An 8153-nucleotide genomic window follows, 5' to 3' on the forward strand; every position below is an offset into this window, starting at 1 on the left:
AACGGGCTAAAAACGCTAACGGGTTGAACCGGGCCCAAGTTGGGCCCAAGTCCAACATATATAAAGGTTCATTTAATGAACCCTAACCTCATAAACACACACACTTCAGAAATTGAGAAGGGAGGAGAGGAAGAAGAAAACCCTATTCACCTCAATCTTCCCAAGCTCATATCTTGAGCTATAGAGTTCCGATTTGCGTGCCATCAGCGGCTACACGTTCCTTGTGAAGAGCTCTACAAAACGCATCCAGAAAACTCTAGAGGTAAGCTCTAAATCTTTCCAGTTCTTCTCTTCAAAATTTTGGGTATCTAGGGCTTGGGATTAAGTGAGTTTTTGTGATTCTTGGTGTTTAGGTTCACTTTAATCATTGCTTAGCTTTGGATTTTGACATCTAAATATGTGGGAAAGGTAAGAGGCTTTGAAATCTTGTGAAATTTTGATTTATGTTGAGCCCTAGGTTGATTATGTGGTTATTTATATGTATATAGTTTGATTATTGTGAGTTTGGAGCTTGTTGGAGCTACATTGGTGGTTGGATTTTGGTTGAAAGCTCATTTGGTTCATATTGGAAATCGGTCAAGGTATGGTTTCAGTTTTCTCTATGTAGTATATAATATTCATGGACACTTAGGCTAGTGACCCATAAGATAGGATTGGATTTGAAAGGTTGATGAATTGTTGGATGTAATTGTATGATGATGCTTGATAATATGATGATTTTTGAGTCTGATATTGATGATTAAAAGTGATATGATGAGGATGATTGATTGGTGACATTGAGGAGTGAATTATGTTGATAAATGTGATATTGGTGTTGATTGATTGGTAATGTAGTTGGAAAATTGTTAATGAAGTTTGATATATGAGATATATTGATGTTGATGTGACGGGCGAGGAAAGATGAAGGAAAAATGTGGTAAGTTTGCTGTAATACGATATAAGGGATTGATTTTGATGAAAAGTGGAGTTTGGAATGGTTTGGTTTGGGTTTGGTTATGTTTTATAAAGAAATTGTGGAAATTATGATTATGGGTAAAAGTTGAATTTTGGTGAACTTTGTCTGATCATAACTTTTGCCTCGATTTTCAAAATTAGTTGAAATTTCTTTAGAATTAAAGATCTTTGAAAACCCTTTAAATCGGTATAAAGTTTGTGAAATTTTGAATTTTGTAGAGGAAGTTATGATCATTTGAAAATTGGTGTTGAAAATCTAAAAATTCTGGAGAGTTACAGAATTTTATGTTTTCTGGTAGGTGCGCACACACAGCCTTGTGCACACGCACACTTTGCATAAATGGTGACCTGTACACACGCACAGACCTGTGGGTCTGCACACGCAGAGGCAGGCAGTCTGCTTGCAGCGCTGGCACAGCCTGTGCGCGTGCACGACAATGGAAAATTGCAACATGTGCATACGCACAGACCTGTGCGCATGCACACATTGGGGAGGCCAGTCTGTTGGGGGCGCTAGCATAGGTTGTGCGAGTGAACAAACCTTTTTATGTTTTGACACCTGTGCTTACGCACACTTTTAAAAATTTTCCTGGGCGTGCGCACGCACAGGCCCTGTTTCTCAAATTTTACTTTGTTTTCAACTATTTCACCTTCCCAACGAGGTTGTAAGCTTCTGTAACACCTTTTTAAGACTTTTGGGCAAATTCTTGGGTGCTCAAACATGGGAAATAGTTTAAGGGTTTTAGATACTGTTATTTGGAAAAAAGTTAGCAAACGGAGTACTAGGTTTCTGTTGTACTGGGGAAGGTTTGAGGACGTGTGATGAATGGTTGATGAATGATATGCGAAATCAAGGAACTAAAATATGAATGAATAGTGGTTGAAAAGAGTCTAGGACTCTTAATGAAGTGTTGGATCCATCTTGTACTAAAAAATATTTTGAAAACCACTGTACCACTTTTTCATTGAGATTATGAGATGCTATGCACCCTGCAGGGGCCGAGGTTGGATCCTGCCTGTCGAGGTAGTGGCGGTGGCATAAGGGCGGTGGTTCGTCCCGCTTGCACTTGATGTGAAGTTGAAGGCAATTGATCTCACTCGTATCCCTTCGGATCATCAGAGCGTGCAGGCGCCAAATCCTGGACAGTGATTTGAGCACTATATCTCGGGGGTTCCCACACCATGAATCCGAAGGGCAACATCTCCATGGAGATGTGTCGAGTTGGCAGTTGAACCGACAATGTGATATCACAGCCAATGGGGCAGGAATTCATCATGTGCATCTTCTACCTGTTTGTATGCTTTGCTGACTTGGTATTGTTTTCCCTATCTGTTTAACATGTCTAATTGCTACTTGTATTAATTGTTGTATATGCATCTTCTTGTGTTTTACTTGTATTGTATATACTTGTGCTTTTACTGGGATTGAGGAGGTTCGGAAGGCGGTGGCGATTGGATCGCATGGCAGATTGGTTGGTGAAGGCTATGGGACAGTGGTGTTTGATTAGAATAAAAATCCCCTAAGATAGAATACTCTTATATGGTGCTACGGCTTAAGTTTGGTTGAGGTTTTTCATATTATGCTTAATTATTTTAGAATGCTTTAAACTTGAATCTTGTGATGAATATGGAGTCTAGGATTGCCTTTGGCATTCCGGGGTCTTATATCCTACATCATTGGGCACTGTTACCATACTGAGAACCTCCGGTTCTCATGCCATATTTCTGTTGTGTTTTTCAGATGTAGGTCGTAACCCAACTTGGTGAGTTGTCTGGTTGGTGACAGAAGCGGAGGATCTGGATACTTTTTTTGAGTCTTTGATGTATTTTGAATATGTCTCTCACTTTTGTATTTTGTTTCGCCTAGAGGCTTGTGTTTGAGAGAAAAAACTTGTATAAGCTATTTTTACTGTCTGGTTTCATATATGGTCTGTACATGGCTAGCCGGCTTAAACTCCGCGAATCGTGGCTAGCATCTTATGATATTATACTATTATACTATGATGTTTTGTTGTTCTATATTTGTTCTTATGCGTTAAGTCAGTAGCTTCGTTAGTATGTTTTGAGCTTTTGAAATCCTATTTTTGAGCTATATTCTTCATCGGGCTTCTAGATATTATTAATTCCTTCTATATAATATATGTAAAAGCTTAGAACTATCATAACCTTTGATTAACCTTTGCTTTACGACGCAAGGTAAGGCTAAGGCTAATTAGGGTGTTATATTTAGTGGTATCAGGGCCTGGTTCGTCCTCGTGAGCCTGAGAGATGAACCGATTGTGCTTCATTGCATGCTCTGTGTGTCTTTTCTTTGATGCTATTAGGTTATCTATTTGATATGTGCATAGCATGATTATTTGTGAGTGTCTGTTTGGGATAAATTGAAGCACTAGACTTTGGATTTTGAGACGGATCACCTTGATATCGATTGTTTGGTGTAGACAAAAATCCTACATGGCCACTCGTGAACGAGGTCGAGCACGTTCACGTGAGAGTTGGAATGAGCAACCAGCGGACAATCATGCTGAATTCATGGTAGCGATGGCAAATTTGGCCAACACTATGGAGGCGAATGCTGCTGTGACTCTGTAAGTTGTGCAAAGGCTTGGTCAACTGGCCGGGAACAGCAATGGAAATGGGAACGGCAACGAAAATGTTAATGGCAAAGGGAATGCTCATGCTAATGCTAAAGAAAATAGAGATAACATGGGAGGCATTCCGATGACTTTGGCAACCTTCCTCAAGGTTCATCCACCAACGTTTCGAGGATTACCTAATCCTACTAAAGCGGACCACTGGTTCTAGGCCATGGAGCATGCTTTACAGGCTCAGCATGTTCCATACAATCAGTATGTGGAGTTTGCCACTTATCAGCTTGCGGGAGAGGCCCAGCGCTAGTGGCAAGCAGAGTGTCGCTTGCTACAGCTACAAAACGTTGATGTTCCGTGGGAAGTGTTCCGAACGGCCTTTTACAAGAAGTACTTCCCTGAGTCTGCAAGGGAAGCGAAGGAAATAGAGCTAATGCAGCTGAAGCAAGGTTCCATGTCTATGGCAGAGTACACCAACAAGTTCGAAGAGCTTTGTAGGTGATGAGCGGATAATTTATACGCTTTTTGGCATTGTTTTTAGTATGTTTTTGGTATGATCTAGTTAGTTTTTAGTATATTTTTATTAGTTTTTAGTTAAAATTCACTTTTCTGGACTTTACTATGAGTTTGTGTGTTTTTCTGTGATTTCAGGTATTTTCTGGCTGAAATTGAGGGTCCTGAGCAAAAATCTGATTTGGAGACTGAAAAGGACTGCAGATGCTGTTGGATTCTGACCTCCCTGCACTCAAAGTGGATTTTCTGGAGCTACCGAAGCCCAATTGGCGCGCTCTCAACGGCATTGGAAAGTAGACATCCTGGGCTTTCCAGCAATGTATAATAGTCCATACTTTTCCCGAGATTTGATGGCCCAACACGGCGTGGCAAATCAGCCTCAGAAATTCCAGCGTTTAACGCTGGAACTGGCATAAAACTTGGAGTTAAACGCCCAAACTGGCATGAAAGCTGGCGTTTAACTCCAGAAAGAGTCTCTACACACGAAAAGCTTCAGTGCTCATCCCAAGCACACACCAAGTGGACCCAGAAGTGGATTTTTATGTCATTTACTCATTTCTGTATACCCTAGGTCACTAGCTCACTATTAATAGGATCTTTTGACATTGTATCTGTACCTCATGACACTTTACACGTTTCTTTGTGTACTTTCCACGGCATGACTCTCTAAACCCCATGGTTGGGGGTGAGGAGCTCTGCTGTGTCTTGATGGATTAATCCAATTACTACTGTTTTTCATTCAATTACGCTTGCTTCCAATCCAAGATATTACTTGTTCTTAAACCGGATGAATGTGATGATCCGTGACACTCATCATCATTCTCAATTATGAACGTGTGCCTGACAACCACCTCCGTTCTACCTTAGATTAAGTAGATATCTCTTAGATTCTTTAACCGGAATCTTCGTGGTATAAGCTAGAACTGATGGCGGCATTCAAGAGAATCCGGAAGGTCTAAACCTTGTCTGTGGTATTCTGAGTAGGATTCAATGATTGAATGACTGTGACAAGCTTCAAACTCCTGAAGGCGGGGCGTTAGTGACAGACGCAAAAGAATCACTGGATTCTATTCCGGCCTGATTGAGAACCGACAGATGGATAGTCGTGCCGTGACAGGGTGCGTTGAACATTTCCACTGAGAGGATGGGAGGTAGCCACTGACAACGGTGAAACCCTTGCATACAGCTTGCCATGGAAGGAGCCTTGCGTGCTTGAAGAAGAAGACAGTAGGAAAGCAGAGATTCAGAAGATGGAGCATCTCCAAAACCTCAACCTATTCTCCATTACTGCAAAACAAGTACTTATTTCATGTTCTTTTACTTTTCACAATCAATCCTGATAATTTCTGATATCCTGACTAAGATTTACAAGATAACCATAGCTTGCTTCAAGCCGACAATCTCCGTGGGATCGACCCTTACTCACGTAAGGTATTACTTGGACGACCCAGTGCACTTGCTGGTTAGTTGTGCGGGATTGCAAAGTGTGATTGCAATTTCGTGCACCAAGTTTTTGGCGCCGTTGCCGGGGATTGTTCGAGTTTGGACAACTGACGGCTTATCTTGTTGCTTAGATTAGGACTGTTTATTTTTGTTGGTTTAGAGTCTTTTAGTTGAGTCTAGTTCATATTTTAAGTTTGGTGTCAATTGAATGCTTTTGTTTTCTTTTAGTTTTTCGAATTTGCATGTCCTTAGTCTCTTTTTGATCTTTAAAAATTCTAAGTTTGGTGTCCTCTTTGTGTTTTTCCCTTAAAAATTTTCGAAAATTAGTGTTTGATTTTCTAAAAATTTTAAGTTTGGTGTCATTTTGTTGTTTTTCTCTTTCCTCTTTTCAAAAATCAGATCTTTTTCATAAAAATTTTTCAATCATATCTTTCTAATTGCTAATCTCAAAATCTTTTTAATTAACTAATTGATTCTGTTCTCAATTTGCTTTGATCTTATTTTCTTTTTGATTTTCGATTTTTTTTTTATTTTAATTTCCTTTTATTTTATTTTAATTTTTTCGGTTAATTCAAAAAAAAAAAACAAAATTTATCTATTTGCAATCCATATCATTTCCCTTTATCCATTATGGACCTAAGTGGGATTGATCAGTCCAAAAGGACTCTCGGGTCATATGCTAACCCCATTACAGCTGCATATGGGAGTAGCATCTGTACACCTCCCATCAAAGCAAGCAGCTTTGAGCTAAATCCTCAACTCATTATCATAGTGCAGCAAAATTGCCAGTATTCCGGTCTTCCACAGGAAGAGCCTACTGAGTTTCTGGCACAGTTCTTACAAATTGCTGACACAGTACATGATAAAGAGGTGGATCAGGATGTCTACAGACTATTACTGTTTCCATTTGCTGTAAAAGATCAAGCTAAAAGGTGGTTGAATAACCAACCTACAGCAAGCATAAAGACATGGAAACAGTTATCAGACAAATTCCTGAATCACTTTTACCCTCCAAAGAGGATGACACAGCTAAGGCTGGACATTCAAGGCTTTAAACAAGAGGGTAATGAATCCCTTTATAATGCCTGGGAGAGGTATAGAGGTATGCTAAGAAAATGCCCCTCTGAAATGTTTTCAGAGTGGGTACAGTTAGACATCTTCTACTATGGGCTTACAGAAAAAGCTCAGATGTCTTTAGACTACTCGGCTGGTGGATCTATACACATGAGGAAGACAATTGAAGAGGCTCAAGAGCTTATAGACACTGTTGCTAGAAACCAATATTTGTACTCTAGCACTGAGTTCTCTCCAAAAGAAGAAGTCATGACAGTAGTCACTGATCCTAATCCTCAAGAACAGATGACTGAGCTTAATCAACAATTGCTCCTGATGACAGAACAGTTAGCAGAATTTAAAGAGATGCTACATGAAACTAAAGTTGCTAACAAGAACATAGAACTGCAGTTGAATCAAGCAAAACAGCAAATATCTAAACAGATAACAGAGGAATGTCAAGCAGTTCAACTGAGGAGTGGGAAGACACTGAATAACACTGCTCAAAAGAGCAAAAAGCCAAATAAGGAACAATTGACAGAGGATAACCAAACCACTGTTCAAAATCCCTCTAAGGACAGTAAGAGCCCAGAGAGGAACACTTTTGGCGTTCAAACGCCAGAAAAGGGGGGAAAGCTGGCGTTAAACGCCCATTCCCTGCCCAGTTCTGGCGTTCAAACGCCAGAAAAGGGGGAAAAGCTGGCGTTAAACGCCCATTTTCCACCCAATCCTGGCATTCAGACGCCAAGGGAAGATCAGACACCTGAGAGTGCTGACAGTAATCCCTCTAACAAGGCTTCTTCAACCACTTCTGTAAGGAATAAACCTGCAGCATCTAAGGTTGAAGACTATAAAGCCAAGATGCCTTATCCTCAAAAACCCCGCCAAGCGGAGCAGGATAAGCAATTTGCCCGCTTTGTAGACTATCTAAGGACTCTTGAAATAAAGATTCCGTTTGCAGAGGCACTTGAGCAAATACCTTCTTATGCTAAGTTCATGAAAGAAATCTTAAGTCATAAGAAGGATTGGAGAGAAACTGAAAAAGTGTTTCTCACTGAAGAATGCAGTGCAGTCATTCTGAAAAGCTTACCAGAAAAGCTTCAAGATCCAGGAAGCTTTATGATACCATGCACATTAGAAGGTGCTTGCACCAAGACAGCCCTATGTGATCTTGGAGCAAGCATCAATCTAATACCTGCATCCACTATCAGAAAGCTTAGGCTGACTGGAGAAGTCAAACCAACCCGGATATGCCTCCAACTTGCTGATGGCTCCATTAAACATCCATCAGGCATAATAGAGGATATGATTGTCAAGGTTGGGCCATTCGCCTTTCCAACTGACTTTGTGGTGCTGGAAATGGAGGAGCACAAGAGTGCAACTCTCATTCTAGGAAGACCTTTCCTAGCAACTGGACGAACTCTCATTGATGTACAAAAAGGGGAAGTAACCCTGAGAGTCAATGAGGATGAGTTCAAGTTGAATGCTGTAAAAGCTATGCAGCACCCAGACACACCAAATGACTGCATGGGCGCTGACATCATTGACTCTCTGGTAGAAGAGATCAATATGACTGAAAGCCTAGAATCAGAGCTTGAGGAC

Source organism: Arachis hypogaea, chromosome 10 (assembly GCF_003086295.3).
Source record: "Arachis hypogaea cultivar Tifrunner chromosome 10, arahy.Tifrunner.gnm2.J5K5, whole genome shotgun sequence".
Classification (NCBI taxonomy): Eukaryota; Viridiplantae; Streptophyta; class Magnoliopsida; order Fabales; family Fabaceae; genus Arachis; species Arachis hypogaea.